Raw genomic sequence first — 22,854 nt, 5'->3', positions numbered from 1 at the left:
TCCTGAAAGGGCCTATTTTCACATTTCGGAGCCACAGCTTAATTGTCATATGACTCGCATGATAATTATTCTTGGAAGTGTACAAGGCAGGAAGCCTGTTGGTTAGAGTCTTGACCTGTCCCTGTTAATTTCATTACCTGGGCAAGTTCCCACTAGCCTGTTAATTAAGGAAGGAAATACTAAACAGATTCGTCTAGCTCAGAGCCCGTCTGTGTATCCACTCAATTATGGTAAAATTGCCCTATGTGTAGTGCTCAGCCCTTTGTGTTTGCATCTATAGACAGTCAGCACCATAGGGGGTAAAACAAATAGTAACCAGGCTGACATTCAGGTGTGTTGAGAGATGGCCAGATCAAACGTAGTCATATTTGGATGGTTTATGAGATAAAATTGATGTATCAGTGATAACTGGAAACTTGGAAGATTATATACATATAACGGGACTCCAGATCCAGGTTGTGTGCGATTCCCAGATCACTGAGACATACAGTTTTGAAGATATGAGATATCTCAAGAATGCACTATGACAACCACATCATAGCTACACTTTGATAATAGATAAAATAAGGACCAGTACGATGAACACCCCCATATTGTAGGCAATACATCCGCAGTGGGAGTTATTAGGCTTATTCTGTTCTACAGGGATTTAAACTTAGCTGGGAGGTTCCTGTCCTCCAATTATCTAATCCACAAGTCAGAGCGGACGGGTATGACATCACCCTAGGTGTGATGCTCTTCTGATAAAAGGGATTGAAGTCCTGTGTTCTTTGTTCAAACTGGGGGATCAATTTCACATTGAAGTTTAACCTGCATTCCGTGCATTCCTTCTGGGCATAACGCTGCATATTTTCTTTAAGTTTCTACCTCTACCATTTTTATTTAATATTGCTATACCTGTATGTAACTTTGTAACCACTCTTTTCTCTGTAACATTATTTTTAAGCATTGTACTCCTTTTTCTGTAAATAAAGTGTTCTTTATTAGTTTATTTCATATATGCTCCGAAACCTAGTCTTTGAAGAGATTAGAGGTCCGCCAGGGTGACGCTACCCCTATTGTTAAGTACGGGAAGCAGAGGGTTGGTCTCAGTGAACCGTGTGGTCGTCTGAGACGCTGTGTCTGCGCAATTGTGGAAAGGTTATGCGATAACTGTGATAATTGCTAGAAGCAGGAAGCAAAAGATTAACTGCATGGAAATCTTGTTGCCGAGCCTGTGCAATTATTGAGGTAATAGAGGACCGGTGGCCTCTTTAAATCGTTTAATATGGTGGTGGCAGTTTGGTAAGTAAGGTATTTGTATTACGGCTCTCTGTCTATAGCAGAGGTGCATCCCCCCACATCAGTGATACTGGGTACAGGTCCCTGACAGTAGGTCTTTAGACAGTCAGGTCCTATAATGAGACCCTTGCACCAGAAGCACCCAGAGAGTAGTACAACAGCTTTTAGTGTAAATTATTGCAAATTTATTTTGCTTAAAACGTAAAAGACAATGACATATACATAAAAAGCTTACTTCAATTAATAATAGAACATTGGTGGTATATTGTCAACACTAATCCTTTGTCTAGCCCTATTATTGGGGTAAAGGGTCTTGGCAGACCAATATGGCGGTTCCATATAAAATTACCCTACGCGTTTCGTCCATAGGACTTCATTAGAGGTATAGCTTTAAAAGTAAAATGAAAGATGGGTGTCTTACAAATGCACAATTACATTTTTATACAATAATCATATTTAAAACAGTAATCATATTTAAAACAAACATATACATACCAAGCCATAATAGGCTATTTATATGAAATAGAATTTCTTTTGATCAGAGCTTGGTTGGTGGTAATAACAATGTAGTTCAACCAGGGGATCGACGATGTCTAGTGTGTACCGACCTCGTTGGTCGCTGATGCCAACAGCGACGGAACAGACGGCGGGGGTCATGCTGCATTCGGGAATGCGCATAGTCTGTGACATATCGGGTACACACTAGATGATGTACCCGATATGTCGCTCTGATCCGACGGATCGGGCAACATATAGTCTACTGTGTGCCTGGCATAAGACGCACGAAGAGATTGCACTGATTAATTTGATATGCGACACTTGTTTATTTGTGTGGCCGACAAGTATAAAAGAGCGACACAAAAATGGATGACACGTTTTTAGGGTTTCTTTTTTAGTGTTAGCGGTTAGGTTGAGGGTTAGGCACTTGGGGAAGGGCTAGGCTGCCGGAGGAGACAGTTAGGGTAAGGCCGCCGGAAGCAACGGTTAGGATTAGGTATTAGGGGGAGGGTTAGAGTAGGTTTAGGCACTAGGAGGGTTAAACACCAAGGGGTGGGTTAGTGTTAAATTACAAAAAAAAAAAAAAAATGTGTCGGTCATTTGTGTTTTGACCTTTTGGTGTCTAACTTTACCTGTCGAGCTTTTATACCACACCTAGCGTTCCCGCTAGGCTGTTTTAGCGGGGCGCGGCGCCCTGCCCTCCTTCTGGAGGAGGGCAAAAAGCGCCCTGCCCTCACAGCCTGCGGGAGCCGTTCTCACCCGCGGGACGCAGTGTCCCGCGGGTGGAGAAACATGTGGTGACCCGGTCACCGCCGGAGAATAGACGCCGGGCGCATGCCTCCCGCCGGAGCTAGAAGGAACACTACACACCCTAGTGTCCGGAGCTATTGACTGACTGCCCTGAGGCACTAATGAGCGTGGATTTCTACTCCATCAGGAGAGTGCAAGTAGCAATCCACTAGTTCTGGGATACGGTGTGATCAACTGAATAACTCCATAGTGTTATAAAAAGTCAAAATGACCTGCACATAAAGCTTTAGGCCCGTATTCAATTTGAAGCTTTAAGTCCGGTTCCGTGTTAAGTTACCGCTGATGACGTAATTATCCCGTGTTTTGGTTTTCCTCTGTATTCATATTTGAAAGACTTTCCGCCTAGGCGGAAAGTCAATGCAATGTAATAGGCGGTAAAGTATCGCCTATGAATGACAGGAGGAAAAAAGGGCAGAATTGGGGTTTTGGGGTACAACGTTTCGGAAACCCCCCTGCAGCCTTCAGACAGCCCCCCAAAAGGTAATCTGTATAAAAAAAAAAACAACTTAAGGACACCCCAAAAATGTACTTTGAAAAAGGGGGTGAAAAAAAAATGTTGGGGTACAAACTTAAAAACTAGCGAACTTGACTCTGGGGGGGTCCCCAAGTATGCCCCAACTGTTTTTTTGATTGCAGGTGCTTGCGACACGTGGATTTTTTCATGATTCTTCAACTTCACTTTAGCAACTTTTAAATATGCTGACCCCCATTTTCAAGTACCCCAAATTTGCTGGGAAAAGTTATTTTCTGGAAAAATTACTCCTAAATACTATTCTGCATCAGGTATAGAAAAACGATATTTAGCAGCTATTGAGCCCGTTTAAAAACACCAAATACCTTCAGCAAGCCAAATCGGGGGGGGTACCATAGTGAACCCCCATGCCAGAGCATCATTTGGGGGGTGACAGGCTGATTTCCCCAAAAATGACAGTACTTTCCGCTTGTTACAGTATCGCCGGGTGCAATTTACGCGTACTTTCACATTGAATACGGGGTAAAGCGTGCACGCGCACGATACTTTAACGCCTACAAAACAGGCGAAGTTGGCGTTAAGTCCGGGCCGCGTTAAGTTAACTCGGCTCAAATTGAATACGGGCTATAATTGTAATTAGTTATCCATGCTCAGTTCATTCTAATGGGCTTCATAAATATCAATCAGTTCATCATAAGCAAGTATTTGTGCACATAGATTTTAGAAGATCCAGCATTGCTGTACTAAAATTTTAAACAAACTGTTGAGGCTTCACGTGTGCTGGGAAAATTAGTACAATACGTAAAATCAAATGCACTATTGCACAGAAATTGGCTCTCTCAGTTGCTGAGGCCCCAGAAACCTCCACAAGGTTGTCCATAAAACTGCAACCTGAAACCGCTGGTCCCAATTAACATAACTTAGAACTTTGCACAGGAAGAGGGTAAATGTATCCGGTGGTAAATTAGGAGGAAAAATATATCAAAAGATACTTGTTATACTGTATAGGCTGAAACATTCAGGAGTTCAGTCACACAATGCCATATTTATTCAATACTTTGGTGAGCTGCCTTGCCAAAGCAGAGCTAGATATAATTATCATATATGTCAGTGTGTCAGTACACACAGAACACCAAGTGCCACATTTATAACTGGAGCATTACCAGACAAATGAAAGCTAAAGCAAACACTTGACCATCTACACATTGTGCAGGTGGTAGTTACTCTATAACAATCCTGTCGGTGGACATCACTAGCACACGCATGCTCTAATAGATAGTGAGCAAACAGATGTGGCTTGTACAACAAGAAAAATATCTGTTCTGCCATGGGTTTCAGCAGATGTAAGCACTTTACATAATTATGCTAATCTTATAACTATGGAACATCAATTATATTATAAACTCCACCATGGCATTACAACAAATTTTGGCAATAGTGTCTAACATATCAGTTTGCAGTGGATGTTAGTAAGAAAATAGGGAAAATATACTGAGGACTCAGATGCATCATAAATGTCTCCCCTGGTTAAAAGAAAATATAAAAGTTTAATCATTCAAAATGGTCGCTCATTAGTCAGTATCAAGATGGAAGATTCCTCATCAGTGTTCATAGTCGATAACCCTATATGGTTTGTTTTTAAAATAGCGATTAAGCAAAATTGCAGACTTTGCCTTTAATTAACCAGTCATTTTAAATAATGCATTCAAAATTGCTGAAAATCTGTGATTTTTATAAAGTTCTACTAGATAACTAAACCCATAAGACACCAAACAAGCATGTGGATATAAACAGGACTAACCATGTACAATATATATTTTATGCTGTCCATGATTAAATATAGTATCTACAATACATACATTGGGAGGGGGGGGGGATTAGAGCAATTAAATTGTTGCTCCGTTGCTCGCGTATAGCCGCAGGTAAACAAAGTTCTGCTGGCAGCCTCCTGAGGTGACGAGCAGAACTGTGCGAGAAGTTAGCACTTTGGGAGCTTGGGCATCAAAGCAGTATTTTAGACGGTTTAGGCAATCTGCGCGGCTAAACCCGGTGCTGACGGGCGCCCGCACAGAGAGAAAATTGCTCCACTGTACATCCATTAGTTAAGGTGCCCAATAAAAGATTTGAATAGCCCTCCCATAGTATGATTTTGAAAGAAGAAGAAAAACTTCTATACTAAACTCCTTAAAAATTTGATTAAAATGACGTTTCTTGTCATGTGCTCGGGAGAATTAAAAGAGTACAATTCAAATTAATGGTCAAAGCTGTACTTCTAATAAATTCTGTTTGGAGAGCATGTAAAAAGTGATTCCTGCAAACATATGCTATGCAAAATCATTAGAATGGGCCTGGTTAAAGAAAATAAACCACCTCGCCTTTAAAGGATTAAAATAGTAAAAAGACTGCCAGTTTACAAACTGCATTTGCTGAACGTAGCATACATGCAGGGGCCACCTTATGACATAGCTTCTAAGCAGGTGACCATTATAAAAAAAAAATGATCTGCTCATCTTTTAAAGTAATTCTTTCACCCACCATAGTTCTATGTTCAGTGAACATTATTGCTCACAACAGTAGACTTTTTGGAACTGAACAAAACACCCATCCCTTGCTGCACAGACAAGAGCAACTGATAATCATGAATGTCGGGACAGTCTGGTAGAACCCGGAAAGGAGGGACATATGCTATATCAAATGAGCTCTGTCACTGTACATTATACATTTAACTGTCAAGTCTAATGGGTAGATTTATCAAATTTTATGTTAAAGCCCAAAAAGTTAGCATTCCTTTTCATCGATTTTGAATGCGTATCCCTCCCTGCAAAAAAAAAAAAGATGTGTAAATGTAATGCATAACCTACAGATGTGTCCACATACATCTATCCTCCCTGCGCTACAAGTCGCGCTACACATAACGTGAGTGCCGTGTGACTTGGTAGTGCCGAGCGTCTTTTTGTGCAACTTTTTACCTTCTACTGCGTCTTATTCGCACAGCTGTGCGAATAGAACGCACAAGCAGATTTTGCTTATTAAAATGATATGCAGCATGCTTATGTTCTGTGTGCAACTGCAGGTTATGTGCATGCGAAACATTACGTTACAGTGTAAGTGGCTGTGAGACTGTAACGTAGCATTTCGCATGCAGACATAACTGTAGTCACACACAGAATATAGGCGCATATTTTAATCAGCAGAAGCTGCTTGTGCATTCTATTCACACCGTTGTGCAAACAGGCCGCACTTGAAGGTAAAAAGTTGCAAGAAAAGACGCCCATGCTAGAGTCACGCCACGTCATAGCGCGACTAGAAGGGCTGTATAATGTGCAAGGGGGCTAGATGTATGTGGACACATCTGTACAGTGGGCTAATGCTATCTGGCATTAGCTAAAGGGCCAAGCTCTAAAAAGTGAAGGTATTCAGAGCTTGGTAAACAGAATGCAATGGGGTCTGCTTTTGCAATAACAGGGGGAATGAAGCAGATATTTCTGCTATTTGCTGCAATACCCCCTTTTTAAATAGACCCTTAACTGAAATGACCACTTATGGTATGTGTAATCCGATCCAGCACAACATCACAGAGTATAACAAAAAAGTCTGGTAGCTATTCATGGCAGTGTAAAATGGAAAAAAAGGGTGAGAAAAAAAAACCACTACACTGGAAAAGGAAAAAAAAAAAAAAAAAAAAACTTTATAATGTATTATATCTTCATAAACAAATGAAAACACTGCAATAAATGAATTTATCTTCTGTATCATACCACTGAAATATGCTTTCAAATCTAGGCCCGTATTCAATTGCCGGCAAAAAGTCTGCTAAGTTTCACCTGCCGGACTTTTCGCCTACATTGCGTGTTTTTGGAGAAAACACTTTTCGTGCGGGCGGCCGCTTTTCACCCTATTCAATTCCAAAAGGAAGCGAAAACGCGTCCCGGCGAAACTCAAAACAGGCAAAAGGTGCTGTCAGATTTGGGAAAATCAGCCTGACACCCCCCCCAAAAGATGCACTGACATGGGGAATCACTATGGATACCCCCGGCATAGCCCAGCTGAAGGTATTTGTTGTGCTTAAATGCTCTCAATAGCTGCTATTTAGCGTCTTTGCACAAGTGGTGAAGAATAGCATTTAGCAGGGGGGTTTTTTGCAAAAAATAAGTAGTCCCAGCAAATTTGGGGTACATGAAAATGGGTGCAAGCATGGCTAAAAATCGCTAAAGTGAAGTTTTTAAAAAACGCACCTTCAGCAAACACCTGCAATCCAAAAAACAACTGGGGCATACTTGGGGGACCCCCTAGAGTCTATTTCGCTAGTTTTTAAGTTTGTCCCCCAACTTTGAACTTTTTCACCCCCAAAACTAAAGTACTTTTTTGGGGTGATCTGAGGTTTTTTTAAACTTTTTTTTGATGCAGTTTACCTTTGGGGGACTGTGCCAAGGCTGCATGGGTGTTCCCGCAACTTTGCACCCCAAACCCTGCACTTTTTTCCGCCTGCATTCAGAGGTGAATCTTTTCCGCTGGTTACAAGGCGCAGACATTTCACACCGGCGAAAAATCTTTGGAATTGAATACGGGGATAAGTTCTCCCCCAGCAAAATGACTTCATTGGCGGAAACATTTAGCAGAAAACGGCTTATCACGGCTAATTGAATACGGCCCCTAGTTTTTCCAACGGGAGATATCTTGTTGAATTCGGCATATTTTAATTTACATACATTACAAAACATGGTTCCATTTGTAAGTAAAAATATATGTGGGTACTTTCTACCTTTGTGTAATCTTATTTAATGAAATACAAACAATTTTTCTAAAATACAACCCTAGGATAGACGCAGCCAACTCCCTTTTCTTCATCTAGCCTGCATATTTATTTTATAGCATCCAGCCTTGAAGCATTTAAATTAAAAGTAGTTTATTTTAGGAGACAAAAAAAGAAAAAATGTATGCAGATTTTCATATCACAATTGGACAATCTTTGTCAGAGATAAAAGTTCACCAATATTAACAGAGCTGTTAACACACAGCTGTAAGCACTAAAACTAAATACAGCTCAATAAAATATTCATATGGGGGGAATTTAATTGTTTCTCATGTCTGTAGCTCCCATCTAAAGTGCCCGGGAGCTACTCAGTAGTTTTGGGCACCACTCACTTATCGCAAATATTTGCTTGCACCATCGTGAGGTGCAAGCCGAAATCCGCCCAAAGTCGAGCGTCTTAACTGGCACTTTGCACAATAGTAAGCTATATGCAGCTAACTACGTGCATTTTGGGTTCAAGAACATGGCTGTCATGACCAGCATTGAGCTGAATTTGCAAACAATTGAAAAGCTTCAGTCAAGGTAGCTAAAGGTGCCCAAAAATAAATTGCTCCCCATAAAGTTCTGAAAACGAGTGAGAGTAAAAAAAAAAAAAAAAAGTTATACGTTGCTGCAGTTAATGAATTTCTCATATACATAAACATGACCGCCAAGTGTTTCCTCCTACAGCAGTAACCATGAGGAGCTCTGCCCAACAATAAAGTGGGAGGGGAATGCCAAAGGTAGCGTAAGGAAGACATGGGTCATTTTTACATGTTTTCAGCATATTTTTGGCATGGGGTTGAGATCTACAAAGTAACTATTTGATCCAGCAAACCCCAAGTCACAAGCATTCCTGATAACAGATCTTAACACCTTTAAATACCTAGCAAGACTTCACCAATGGAATAAATCAACTTGATGCCTCAAATTCCTAAACATTTTACATGCTGAAAGTCACACAAGTAAAAATGTCTATGGTTTCTAGAGTCAGACATATTTACATGCATTTTAAGGGGGAATTCAATTGTTTGCGCCGATTGCTGTCACTGATGGGTGCCCGACGGAGCAATCAAATTGCCGCTTCGTTTGGGCACGAAAGCCGCCGGCACCAGCATTTCTGCTCACCGCCTACTGAGGTGGTGAGCAGAAATGTGTGATAAGTCTGTGGTTTGGGCGCCCTAACCAGGACTTTAGATGGGTTTAGCCGTTTTATGCAGAAAAACTATTTACTTCCACCCCATGGAATTAGTAAGTATCCTATTTAAAAATTTTAGACTTTACTATTAACACTAGAAAAAAAATATGCATTATTAGCACACCCATTCAATACAGAGAGAGCGCAATTATGCCTTTTAAACTATTAATTCACTTAATATTGGAAGAATTAAATAATTCTAAAGAAAGGAACTTTCTTTTCATGCAAGTAAAAAATTGTCTCACAAGTTAGACCTGCAACTGCAAAAATATTACTATTTAAAAAAATAAATAAAAAACTACACAAGGTAAACTTTTATCACCACATGGTAAAAACAAATTGGTAAGTGTAGGGGCTCAGGCACACCACTGGCTCAATTCAATTAGCCGTGTAAAGTTGCATGTTAACAATAAAAAAAAAATATATATATATATATAATTTTTTTATTATTGGCTTTTGTCTTGACAAAGGTGTCGCCGAGCTCCGAAACGTAGACTTAGTGCATCTGTGAATATGATTTGAAATATAGGGATAAATGTAATAGGGTGAGAGATTAGAAAATGTGAGAGTTTAGCAGTAAACTCTCAGTTTGGTCGAGTTTTATCTTCAAAATGGGAAACTATCTGGATGAGAATTTAAATCGTGAGAGTTGTTTGAGTCTAAAAACATGCGAGTTTGCCTGTTCTCGGACTCTATTACATTGGACAAGTTTTACTGCTACACATTTTCTAAACTCTTACCCTATTACATTTGGCCCATAGTACCTATTGTATTTACAAGACCCGGAGTGCCGTTACTGTCTTCTATGGACATTGTATGTGGGTGTTTCACACCACACCTGGTTCAGGAAACCTGGGCATATTGAAACTATGGTTATGCGAGTGCCGTTATTTTGTGTAGTGTATATATATTTATTATACACACAAACACAGTAGAATGTATATAATTAAAATAATAATTGATATTTCTGCCAATCACAACAGCCTGCACACTTCAATGATAAAAATCAAGTCACAAGCATCATGCATTAACTCTGCTGTGTGCTAGATCAAGCGCATGAAAGAGTGAGGCAATCACCCCCCCCCCCCACCCTCAAAGTGTAAAATAGAATAACAAGTGCCAATGAGGACAGTGTAGGAGGCTGTAAGCAGCTATAAGCATACTATGGGAGGCTGTTATCAGCTATCACTGGGTTGAATTTTACAACTTTTTCTTAATGACTGAAAAATCATAACCAGCATGTGTATTTCAGCAAATAAAAGTGTTTAGTAAAGTTTGGGGTGTATTTAAGGTCTTTATTGTGTTTTTTAAGTGTGTATATGAAACTATTCAAATACACTTTAAACTCACATATGCAAGCTAAAAAAAAGAACCTTATCCAGCAGCACAGCATACAGCATATCAACAAACATGGCCCACATCATTAAGCCAATTTCTCTGCTATTCCGGACAAATTAAATGAAAAACAAAGCGTCTTTATTTCCCATATTTTACTATTTAAAGCCCTTTAAATAAATTATTTTTCATAAGGAGAGGTGCACCAGAAGTACTTTACTTTATCCTGACATGTTTACATTAAAGTTTGGGGCTCGATTCAATTGCCCGCGATGTAAATAACGCCGGGAGATAGCTCCCAGAGCTATTCAATTCTGCGCTGTGTTTAGTCAGAGAATGCCCGTTCTTGTGACTAAACACCCTGTTTAAGGCGCGAGAATGGGCATTCCTCTACCTAACTTCCCGGTGCGATGCTGTTTTCCAAGCGTGAAGGGCAGAAAACAGCCTCGCGCCGGGACTTTTGTCAGATTTCTGCTCGCATCCCCGGAGGGGTGAGAGACGGAATCCTTAGTCGGGGTTAGCTGCGCGGTGTATTGAATAGCTCCGGGAGCTGGTTCCCGGCACTATTTATTTCGCGCAGAATAGAATCGAGCCCATGTACTTTAAGTTATCACCAACTCTGGAGGGAAAGAAGGAAAAATGGACGAAAATCATTCCCGAACCGTAGAAACTTACCTCAACAGAAGCTGCTATTGCAGCTTCCAAGTCTACCAAGTACTAGCCTGCATGGGTTGAAATAATTCTGCAAGCAGAATTTTTTCACTATTCAATTAGCCATGCGCGTTAATTTGCATTACCGATTCATAGGAGATAACGCGTCTTTTTGTTCAAAGCCCATGAGCAAGTGAAAAGTTTGAAGAAATCTCTATATTAGGGAAAGAATTACAGTACTGGATTCAGGACCCTTAGGACACTCCCCTAATTATTAGACATTTTGAAGTTAGTTTAATTAGCATAATTTGGGCTCGATTCTATTCTGTGTGAAGTGAACAGCGCCGGGAATCAGCTCTCGGAGCTATTCAATACACCGCGTTGCTAAGCCAGACTAAGGATTTCTTCTCGCACCCCTCCGGGGATGTGAGCAGAAATCCGACAAATGTCCCGGCACGAGGCTGTTTTCTGCCCATCACGCCTGGAAAACAGCATCGTGCCGAGAAGTTAGGTCGGGGAATGCCCGTTCTCACGCCTTAAACATGGTGTTTAGTCGCAGAATTTAATAGCTCCAGGAGCTATCTCCCGGCGCTATTTACATCGCGGGCAATTGAATCGAGCCCTTGGCTAATAATGACATCATTTTTACAGTGATTCTCCAAAATGCTAAATAATGGGTTAAAAGAGGTTAGCCCGGTATATGTGGGTGATGTATTGATGGGACAGGTGTTTTTAAGCTTGCAGCTGGGAGTTACTGGTGTTTAACAATTTTTTAAAAGTGGCTTACAAATCACCAAAAAATTAACTTGCAGACATTTTTATGCACCCAATGTATCTAGAGCATTTAATTTGCTGATAAAACACTTCCATCCTATCATTTTTTGAGTTATTAAAAAATACAAAAATCAGTCATTTGACATCTTTGAAGAGCCCCAGATACTTTGCTTTAGGCCACTAATATACATATATACTGTTATCCAAAGGTACTTTGCACTTTTTTTGAGGTACAAGCTAATATCCCCATACTTAACGCGGCTAGCATCATAGGAAATGACTGTGCGATCTGTGGGGTAAGCCTGTTGCAATTGAATTCCATGATTAGCGTGAGCACGTATACTTGCGGTAAGAGAAATTACTGCATGGTATACATGTTAAGTCAAGCAGTTTACTGCGACTACCTAAATCTGGCCCATTATGTCTTCATGATAAGTGTCATTAAATTTGCTGAAATAAGTACCCCATCCATGTTTGTTTGTTAAGTGATTGCATACGTGCAATTGGTGTTTATAATTAATAATATTGTTAGATTTCTTTACATGAGTGTTGGCCATTAATCATAAATTTGCCTCAGTCATTTTTATTATGTCCATTTCTAAAGTAGATGTGTTTGTAGCTTGTAAATGTAGCTATTATTACCGCATTCAGACACAAGCAGAAACCCAGGAATTTGCCAGGGCACAGCAAGTCCACCCGGGTCCTGCTTATGTCTGAAAGGGTCTGAACCAGGTTGACAGTCCCAGGACCGTGACAGTGTCAGTGCCCTGGGCTTATGTCTGGAAGGCATGACCCGAGTCATGCATAAATGGACTTATTTGGCGGGCACAGTAGTGCTTGGAGATGACATCTTCAAGCATCCACTGCTAGCCAGAAAATCTGGATGGAGAGTGATGACATGAGAATAACCCAGGTCTATCTCCCAGGTTTAAAGGGGGTCAGTACTGAAATCCCGGCATCAACCTGTGTCCAGGGTCCGAGCCAGGGTTTATGTCTGAAAGGGGTATAATTAAATATTATTTATCCTCTGTCACAGAAGATGGTTTGTAATATAAAACTGAAACCAGAATATATGTGCTTGTAAAGGAAAAAAAATAATAAAAAAAAAAAAATGGACACAATATAAATGATACTTAGGGCACGATTAAATAAACGCGAAGTGAATAGCGCTGGGAATGAGCTCCCGGAGCTATTCAATTCATCGCGATGTTAGGTCGGGGAAGGCTCGCTATCACACCACGGGCATTCTCCGACTAAACTTCCCGACACGATGCTGTTTTCCCGGCGCTAAGGGCAGAAAACAGCATCGCGCCTGGACTTTTGTCGGATTTCTGCTCGCATCCCCGAGTTGGGCTTAACAGTGCATATGAATTGAATAGCTCCGGGAGCTGATTCCCGGTGCTATTCACTTCGCGTTGGATAGAATCGTGCCCTTAGACTGTATTTTTTTATGTTCCCTCCTCAGAGTTTGGGACTAAACAGTTATTTTAACAAGGACAGCATTCATTACAAGTAAGCTGATGTTACAATTTCACATCATGATATTGCACATGAAGAAACTACATTGGGAAGTATGCAAGGTGAGTGGTAAGAATTTGAAGTACAGAATAACTGTTGGGGCTGTGTGAAAATGCAAGTTCTAAGATGGCGTCATGTAGCTCACCTAGAGTAAACAAAATATATGCTTTGTGGTTTGCAGCAAGAAGCTGTACATCCAAGTTTTCACCGAAAACCAGGAACAAAGACATTGTACTTGTGACTTCTTTTGGGTTCTAATAATAGGAAGATACAGTATGGCCAGGTGCAAGAGAAACATCAGCGAAACTTGAGTATGGATTCCAACGGGATAACTATTTTTTAGGCCTGTCATACAAAATACAGATATAAAGAACCTAAGTAAAATATGCTTATTGCTATTGGATTCTGCAGTTTTTCTACCAGTGTTAAGATAGTTTGTCCAGCAATAATACACAGAAATAAACAGTGCTTTCCAAACTTTGAGTAAGGTATATTTCAGATTTGGTAATTGCAGTATTTAATCAAAAGGGCGATAAAGCCGTGTTTCGCTAATAGATCACTTCCCTTTTAAATTTCAGTCATAAACACGAGTGGGAGCACTGGGTTTTAGAAGCTGACATTTAGTAAATAGACGCCTTGCACTCAATCCTTTCTTCAGGCCTAGTTAACCATGTTTTGTGGGTCTCCACACAGAAATACAAATGGTTATATAAGACTTTGATATAAAAAACATGCACTGTTGACAGCAAAGAATAGGTAATAAAAACCAATGTTTCCGACGGCATACCCAAATCAATCAGACAGGATTGAAAACGAGCGTTTTATTTAATTATAAAAAGAACTTGTGAACATAGGCCATGCATGATCTATACCAGACGTTCTCAAACTCGGTCCTCAGGACCCCACACAGGTCACATTTTCCAGGTCACCCAGCAGGTGCACAGGTGTGTACTCATTACTCACTGACACATTTTAAAAAATCCACAGATGGAGTAATTATTTCACTTGTGATTCTGTGAGGAGACCTGGAAAACATGCACTGTTTGGGGTCCTGAGGACCGGGTTTGAGAACATGTGATCTATAAAAAACTGGAGCCTCTCTCTCTCTCTCTACAGGACTTAAAGCACTTTTACCGGAAAGCAGCCTCGTGGCCGCCACTTAAGTCAGATTTCTCCTTGCACCCTCAGGAGAGTGCGAGAGGAAATCATTAGTTAGACTAAACACCACGGTGAATTCAATACCTCCGGGAGTTCCCTCCCGATACTATTCAACTCCCACTGAATTGAATCGCCCCCTATGACTTCTTCTATTACAAATCCGCTGGGTACACACGTAAAGATTTTCTGTCCAACCATCCAACTAGTTGATTGGTTGGAATGAAAATCTGGTAAGGTATGAAAGAAATGACAATCAGCAATTTGCTCCCAAACGCTGGAACATGGACAAAAAATTTTGTTTGAACACGTAGTTTAGATCAAACATTTAACAAACTTGTCTTAACGACCATTTTCATCTGTTTTCTGACATTTAGGAGCAAATCGCTGATCAACAGTTACTCCCATACGTTACCAGATTTTCATTCCAACCAATCAACTAGTTGGATGGTTGGACAGAAAATCTTTACGTGTGTATGCAGCTTAAGTCATTTTCCACTAACAAAATAAACCCACCTAACCCATTACCAGTAACTCTCCATGGCATCAAACACAATATGTGGCCCTGAGGACCATTTACAATCCAGAATGATAACAGTAGGTCATTTATACTTTAATGTGATTTCCAAAGTAGACATGACTAACAGTTTTTACAACTGCTTTCAGTACATTTCTTCAAATACATTTTATTACAACTCTACAACTCTACATTTCAAAAAAGAATAGGAAGTACAAGTTAATTTAACATGAAATTATACCATTTTCCACTATTCCATGCCCAGACTATTTACATAAGAGTTTCAAAATACAATGTGAAAAAAACTAATTTGTCACAGACAAAACCTTTGTGGTATCTTAGTAAGAATTCTATTACATATACCTGTCACAAGCACATACAATAAATCATAATGCCAAATCCAGGTGACAGGATTAATATCCAGCTTGGCCCCCCACGTGTATACAGTAACTAAGCAAGTAACAAAGTCATCCCTACTCTAGCACCAACGTCATGAAAACCACAACGGTTTATGGTACTAATGACTGGCAGAGCGCTCAGTGACATAATATATACTTAACATTACCAATTTCACCACAGACAAAAGAACTGGAGGCAGGCGGGAAATGGAGGATAGCAGGTTCTTATACAAAAAAGTTGTCTATCACTCCATCCCCATTTTTACGTTTACTTTATTTTTCTACAACATACAGACGGAATATACCAAAGACAAGCTTGTTTATCTGCAGTTACTAATCGGAGCTGAATTTTCTATTATTACTAGATCCAAAACACAATCAAATATAAATCAGACTCCAAGGGGTGGAATTCAATTAGCCGTGACAAAAAATATATATATTTACGGCGGCTTCAATGATACGCAGTCATTTCATATAGTGCGGCTATGCGCACTCCCGTTTAACACTCAATCCAATTGTAAATAGTGGTCCCAAAGTCATTTTCTATGATGTTAGCCACATTATGTGTGGGGGAAAATAGAGAAATCAGCCTGTAGCCCAGAAAAAAAGCTACCTTTTATTGGATAACAGTATAGAAGTATAATAGTGGCCAAAAGCAAAGTAATTGGGGCTCTTAGTGTCAAATGGCTGATTTTTGCGTATTTTAAATAACTTTGCTAAAAAAAAAAAAAAAAAAAAAAAAAGCAGCTTGCTCTCTATATTTTTTTTAAATGAAATACTCTACATTAATTTTGGGTGCATAAAAATGCCTGTAAGATTTTTTTTTTGTCAATTTAAGGCAATTTAAAAATGTGTTAAAAAAAACCTGCAACTACCACCTAAAAGCTAAAACACACCTGTCCCATCCATACAGCACCCCATGTATACCTGTCCCACATCTATTAACCAATCATTCTGCAGTTTTCAGAATATCAACCCAAAAATTACGTGTGTCCTAATTAGTCAATTGAAAATAATTAAAAACTCCTAGGTGCCTAATTAATCAATGGGGATATGGTGGGGGTTAGGGAGTATCTTAGGGGATCTGAACCAAGTCCTGCTATTTTACCTGAAAATAGAGTTTTTCCAAAACTTTACACCTGTTCTGAGGCTGTGATGAAGAAGCCAGGTTAAATCCTATGGAAAATCTACATGGTTTAATTTGCAAGGCTAAATGAATACCAATATAGCGATATTACTGAGCGATTGAACGATAACGATATCGTTCAATCGCTCATTAATCGTGCTTGAATCGTGCCCTAAAATGTCGTAAACTACCAGCGATGCACACTCCCGCTGGTAGTTTCCGACATCAATCATCACCCGAACATGCCGGTCAATCTGCCGATAATGACAGATTGGCCATATTCGGGGATGTTGGAGGGTGCCTACACTGAACGACTAATCGTTCAGCGTAGGCACTGCAGGGGATGGGGAACAACGGTAGGATTTCGATGTTGTAATCGTACTATCTTTCCCTAGTCGCCTTAATAGGTTGTTATGGGATAATATTTATTTTAGTGAAAAGACTGAGTAGAGACAATTGACAAAACTCTTAAGGGGGGTATCCACTAGACAATTAAGTTGAACAATTGAACGATAACGATCGTTTAATCATTTGCAAAAGTGTCTAAAATGACCAGCGATGCGCGCGCCCGCTGGTCGTTTAGACATCTATCATCTTTCCAACATGCTGGTCAACCTGACGATATCGTCAAGTTTAGCATGTTTCCAGATGACTGATGACCCTGCACTGAACGACTGCTCGTTCAGTGCAGGCTCATCACACTACTGACAAACGACTGAATGATTACAATGTCGTAATCGTGCAGTCGTTTTCAGATCTTGTAGTGGATACCCGCCTTTACAAACTACATGAGCATATTGGACTGGGCTGTAACACACACTTGAACCCTGCAGGATGCCAAATCAAATTAGTGCAGATCTATTTTCAAATGTTATTTATTAAAGCCGGGTCCATACTATACAATTAATCGAGCCGATAATTGGCTGATTGGTACGATAATTGTATAGTGTGTATCCAAGCACCATTAGCCAATATACGGCTTCAACGCTCTTGCCATGGAGAGATCGGAAGGTCGGGATCGGATGTGCAGCATACGCTATATCGTTGCCGACCTGGTTGAAAAGATCTAAAGAAAGTAGACACTGAGCTAGAAATTGCTCGGTGTGTACAGGTGCACATCAATCCGATAATCTCTTTGTCGGATCAGAACGTTTATCAGATCAGCAGAATTTATCCGCTAGTCTGTACCCAGCAGACTAGTTAAATCACATTTAATAGGCTTGAAGAACACACGTCAAATTCCTGATGTTGATGCTCATGCTTGTTGTGGTTAAGCTTAACTGATGTAAATTGCTAAAAAGACCTCTCTGCCCCGACACCAAACATTAAAATGTTAGGGATGTAAATGACCATCCTTGCCATCCCTTGAATATCTGAACAACACTGTTCACTAAAAATAGAAACATTCTGAAGTTGCTTTAATTATATGAAATTCCAGCCACTGCCCCTATTTACATATAAGGATCAATAAGTAAACTACAATTATTACATATTCCCCTCATCCCTCTCTTTGTAGATACTTAAATAAAAAAAAAATTAATAATTCCACAAGAATATTCTTTACTCTCGGTATATACAGATTAGTACAGCCCAGTTTGATATGTCATTTTATTGTGCATGAGCTACAGTGTTTAAAGAATGCTTGTTAATTGCAGATATTAGATGGTGGCACTAACATGGCTTGACAGGTGGGAACATCCAATGTACTGTTAACCTCTCTCCTAACCATGTCTGACAGGTGGGAACATCCAGTGTACCGGCTTTCCTCTCTCCTGCCTATATCTGACAGGTGGGCGCATCCAGTGTACCATTATCCTCTCTCCCGCCTACATTTGACACATTCAGTGTGTACTCTGCTGACCATATCTGACAGCTGGGTACATCCAGTGTACCAGTTATCCTCTCTCCTGTCTATATCTGATGGGTGGGCAAATCCTGTGTACCATTATCTTCTCTCTTGCCTATATCTGACAGGTGGGCACATCACGTGTACCAGTTATCCTCTCTCCTGCCTATATCTGACAAGTGGGTACATCCAGTGTACAGTTATCCTCTCTCTTGCCTATATCTCACATGTGTGCACATAGAAACATAGAATTTGACGGCAGATAAGAACCACTTGGCTCATGTAGTCTGCCCTTTTTTTACATCCTGTGTACCAGTTATCCTCTCTCCTGTCTATATCTGATCGGTGGGCACATCCAGTGTACCATTAGCCTCTATCCTGCCTATATCTGACAGGTGGGCACATCCCGTGTACCCGTTATCCTCTATCTGAAAGGTGGGCACATCCAGTGTACCAGTTATCCTCTATCCTGCCTATATCTGACAGGTTGGCACATCCCGTGTACCAGATATCCTCTCTCCTGTCTATATCTGATGGGTGGGCAAATCCCGTGTACCATTATCTTCTCTCTTGCCTATATCTGACAGGTGGGCACATCATGTGTACCAGTTATCCTCTCTCCTGCCTATATCTGACAAGTGGGTACATCCAGTGTACAGTTATCCTCTCTCTTGCCTATATCTCACATGTGTGCACATAGAAACATAGAATTTGACGGCAGATAAGAACCACTTGGCTCATGTAGTCTGCCCTTTTTTTACATCCTATGTACCAGTTATCCTCTCTCCTGTCTATATCTGATCGGTGGGCACATCCAGTGTACCAATAGCCTCTATCCAGCCTATATCTGACAGGTGGACACATCCCATGTACCCGTTATCCTCTATCTGAAAGGTGGGCACATCCAGTGTACCAGTTATCCTCTATCCTGCCTATATCTGACAGGTTGGCACATCCCGTGTACCCGTTATCCTCTCTTGTGTGTCAGTGAGTGTAGGTAGCATCACTGGTCAGCACAGTGAGTGCCTGAACTATACAACAATGTAATGATGGTGGAATAACTCTCTCACACTCATCATATTACAGACATATTTAAACCCCCCCACACACAAGTCAAAGCCTCAGAAGATTCTGGATGAAGGTTTATGAACTGGGAGATGTGCAGAGTATGAGGGAGTGAGGGGAGCTGTAGTTGTGGTGCCCTGACATCCCCGTACACCCAGCGTCACAGCAGAGGAGCCGGCAGCCTGGCAGTGACAGGTAAGCCTGTAGATGGCTGCACAGCAAGATGAGCTATCCCCCTGCCCGTGGTGACACTTACACGGGCGGCCTAGCTGTCCCCATATAGTGCGGGCTGAGGAGGGGGATCATCCTGTCCTAACGGGACCCCACTGACAGCTATCACTAAGCGTCCAGGTGTCTCCCCGGCTGTCTATGCTATGGAGGCCCGGCCTCAGCCTGCGGTCTCTACTACTGCTCTACCCGTAGCCGCCTTCAGGCATCCTATCTCCTCCGGCACCGCGGCCTTTCCCTCCCCACACATTCCCCGGATCTCCAAGGCGACCGCCGGAGCATTACAGCCGCCTCTTCCCGCATCCCCACTCTCCCACCTCCGGCCGGAGTCAGACAAAAGCTGCCGCGGCCGTCCGGGCCTCTCTCCCCCGGGTCCCTTTATCCCCGGCCGCCCGGCTCCTGCTCTTCGCCTACACTTTCCCCAGTAGGGCAGCGGGACTGGGCACACCGGGAGGGGGCCGGGGGTGACGGCTAATGCGAATAATAACACTTACCGCATGAATTTTCTTGTCTCGCAGAACCAAGATGGCTGTGTTTCCAACCCGGGGGATGCTGGGTGGGTGACCTTTCCCCTTTGACCCTCCGCCGTGACCTGTCTCTCCCTCCCTGACAACGGCAGCTGGTAACCAGGAAGCGGCGGCGGCGGCTCAGGCCTGGTGCTAGAGGGGCGGCCTTCTCTCCGGTACTCAGGGATCGCCCTCCCTCCTGTATGAGTGCGGCGGGGGGAGGAGGAGGAGGAAGCTGCTGTTTTGGCGGCCTCACTCACATCCCAGGCCGGGGGGAGGAAGCCTGTCCCGGCGCGTTGGGTGTAATGTGCCGCACTCAGTTCGGCACCCCATGTGTAACCTAGTCCCTTATCTCTCAGGTAGTTGGACCAGCTACTGTGGGAGTGCATCACCTCAGTGGTCACTTATTATACATCTGTCATCAATATTCTCCTTTGTAGCCAACAATATATATATATAGTTAGAGCTGCTGTATAAACCGATTTGGTGAAATAACATTTCCATACCTTACCACAACTTAAAATATTTAATTGCTTGTGTTGTCTGCAGTTCCAATATTCATTTTCATTCCTCCCCTCCTGAATAAACTTCTAGTTAGGAAGCAGTGGGTGCAACGATAAAATCCTTCCCAGTGGGCAAAATACAATAATGCATGATGTATTTCAAAATAAAATGGTTCTATGTAAGCTCTTGTAACATTGCACAATCTGAAGGTCTCAAACCAGAAACAAAATACATTTTAAAAGTCACTGACACCGAAAAGTATTTTTTTTGCTTTAAATGTGATATGCAGATTTTGCAAAGCATTAGTATCTGTATTATTCCTATGTATAAATAGCACAATGCACGATATTTCACAGAAACCTCCAGCAAAGTGCTAATTAGTGCTGAAGATCACAGTCCCTATTGTTATCAATGGGGACTACGATCTGACCCCTATGTACAGTACTAAACTCCAAAAAGCAAAGCTTTTCAGAGTTTAGCCACTGTAGTTTACAGCATCTTCAGATGGTGTAAACTACTGTAAGCCTATGGGGGCTCCAGGGTCAGGAGAGAGATCTTGCGATCTGTCCCCCGCAGTTCCCGGCCAGTTCCTGAGGCTGACGCTGTGCACATGCGCAGTGTCAGCTTCCCCGGGGAAGTCTTTTACTTCTGTAAAAGACTTCTCCTAAATGCCGTGGATATAACTTGCGGGGACAGCAGTTACCGCAACCGCTGTCCCTGCGAGATCCCGTTGTACATAGCCGGAATATTTTTATTAAAAATGAAAATATCCCCTGTAATAGTGGTGCCAGTACTCCTAAATCTTTATCCAGCATAGTTAAAGAAACAACTTTTTATAACCCGAGCAGCAATGACCTGAGTTCTCATCTACAGCTTCTCTTCAGGATCCAATGTGTCACAATGATCCTTCAAGAGCATATCCCTATTCATGAGATGAACCCTGTGATCGGTTTTGGTATATTATGTTGACGGTGATAATGTAGACAGAAAACATGTTGATATGTTCATAAAATGTCAACATGCTCATAATGACGACAATCCATTTCTAAGGTATCGCTAACGGTAAGCCTAATGCTAATGTCGACATGTCATATATCGATATTTTGTTCATGTCCACATTTTTGATATGTCAACATTTTACCCATGTCGCCATTATGGATGTAGTCATACTGACTGCATACCCTGTGATCACCTCATCGATACCCAACGTGGTTTGGGGCTGAATCCCCAACTCTAGATTGCTCATGTGGGGGGATTGTAAAACCATTGGGGTAAATTTCGTAGCCTATGACTTGCAGGCGTCAGCGAGGTCCACGCAAGGCAAAACCAATGTAGCAGCCTGTGACTTGCAGGCATCAGCGAGTTCTCGGCGAGTCTGCCCATTGTTTTAAAGGGGAAATAATTTAAAAGGCAAAACCAACCCTTGAAATGAATGCCCCTTTAAAACATTGGACAGACTTGCGGGCAACTCGGCAATGCTTGCAAGTTGCAGGCTATTACATTTGTTTTGCCTCTCCGGGAGATCGCTGATGCCTTCAAGTCGCAGGCACATTTACCCCGTAGCTTGTCTACTCAATCTCTGCAGGATCCCCACCATCATCCAGACTCCCTGTCATTGGGAGCAAGTATCAGTAAACTGCTTATGCATCAAGGTACAAACTGTAGTCGCTCACAGCCTAATTGACAGGGAGCATTTGTAGGAGGTAACATGGAGTGGCTGCTAAGAATACAGAGGAGTCACAACCGTTTTTGGGGTGTGTTGCAGCCTGTGTTTGTGATCTTGTTCTTAGTAAAAATGGCTCCGGCATAGCCATGGGGTTACTCAGTACTGTTATAATAGAATGATTTGCTACCGATGCTGTATCTTTGTACACAGATGCATGGATTTGCAAAGCTGCAGGTGTGCGTTTCAATACAATCCTCTGTGACATTCGCATATTTTCGCACATCCACTGCGTACACAGAGACAGCAGCAGCATTAGCATTCATCTCTGAATTAGGCCCTACGCCGGTGAAAACTTTTTTTTAATGTTTTTACAGGTCACTTTGACTATGCAACCGTGCTTTTCCCCATTTATGATGTAGCCAAAGAAAAGTAATTAGTTTTTTATGGCAATACTGTTAATATAATAAGGAAGTAGCATAAATCAAAATGTATCAATAAAAGTATGATAATTTGC

General features: G+C 41.5%; 1 protein-coding gene across 4 annotated transcripts in view; it reads right to left on the bottom strand.

Moving 5' to 3' along the window:
* Positions 1–20,762, bottom strand: part of CNOT2 (CCR4-NOT transcription complex subunit 2) — a 114,973-nt gene extending 94,211 nt beyond the window's left edge. The window contains exon 1 of one of the 4 annotated variants that reach the window (XM_088452524.1): positions 20,682–20,762. The gene's annotated coding sequence lies outside the window, so the exon portion shown is untranslated. Of the gene's footprint in view, positions 1–20,158; positions 20,501–20,676 lie in introns of those variants that run through there. The other 3 variants (XM_088452525.1, XM_088452522.1, XM_088452523.1) reach the window with 3 other exon arrangements.
* Between the last annotated feature and the right edge of the window lie 2,092 nt (positions 20,763–22,854).

This window comes from Taudactylus pleione, unplaced genomic scaffold (assembly GCF_031769625.1).
Source record: "Taudactylus pleione unplaced genomic scaffold, aTauple2 ptg000038l, whole genome shotgun sequence".
Classification (NCBI taxonomy): Eukaryota; Metazoa; Chordata; class Amphibia; order Anura; family Myobatrachidae; genus Taudactylus; species Taudactylus pleione.
The sequence above is the reverse complement of the archived record's forward strand: the minus strand, read 5'-3'. Positions and strand labels throughout refer to the sequence as shown.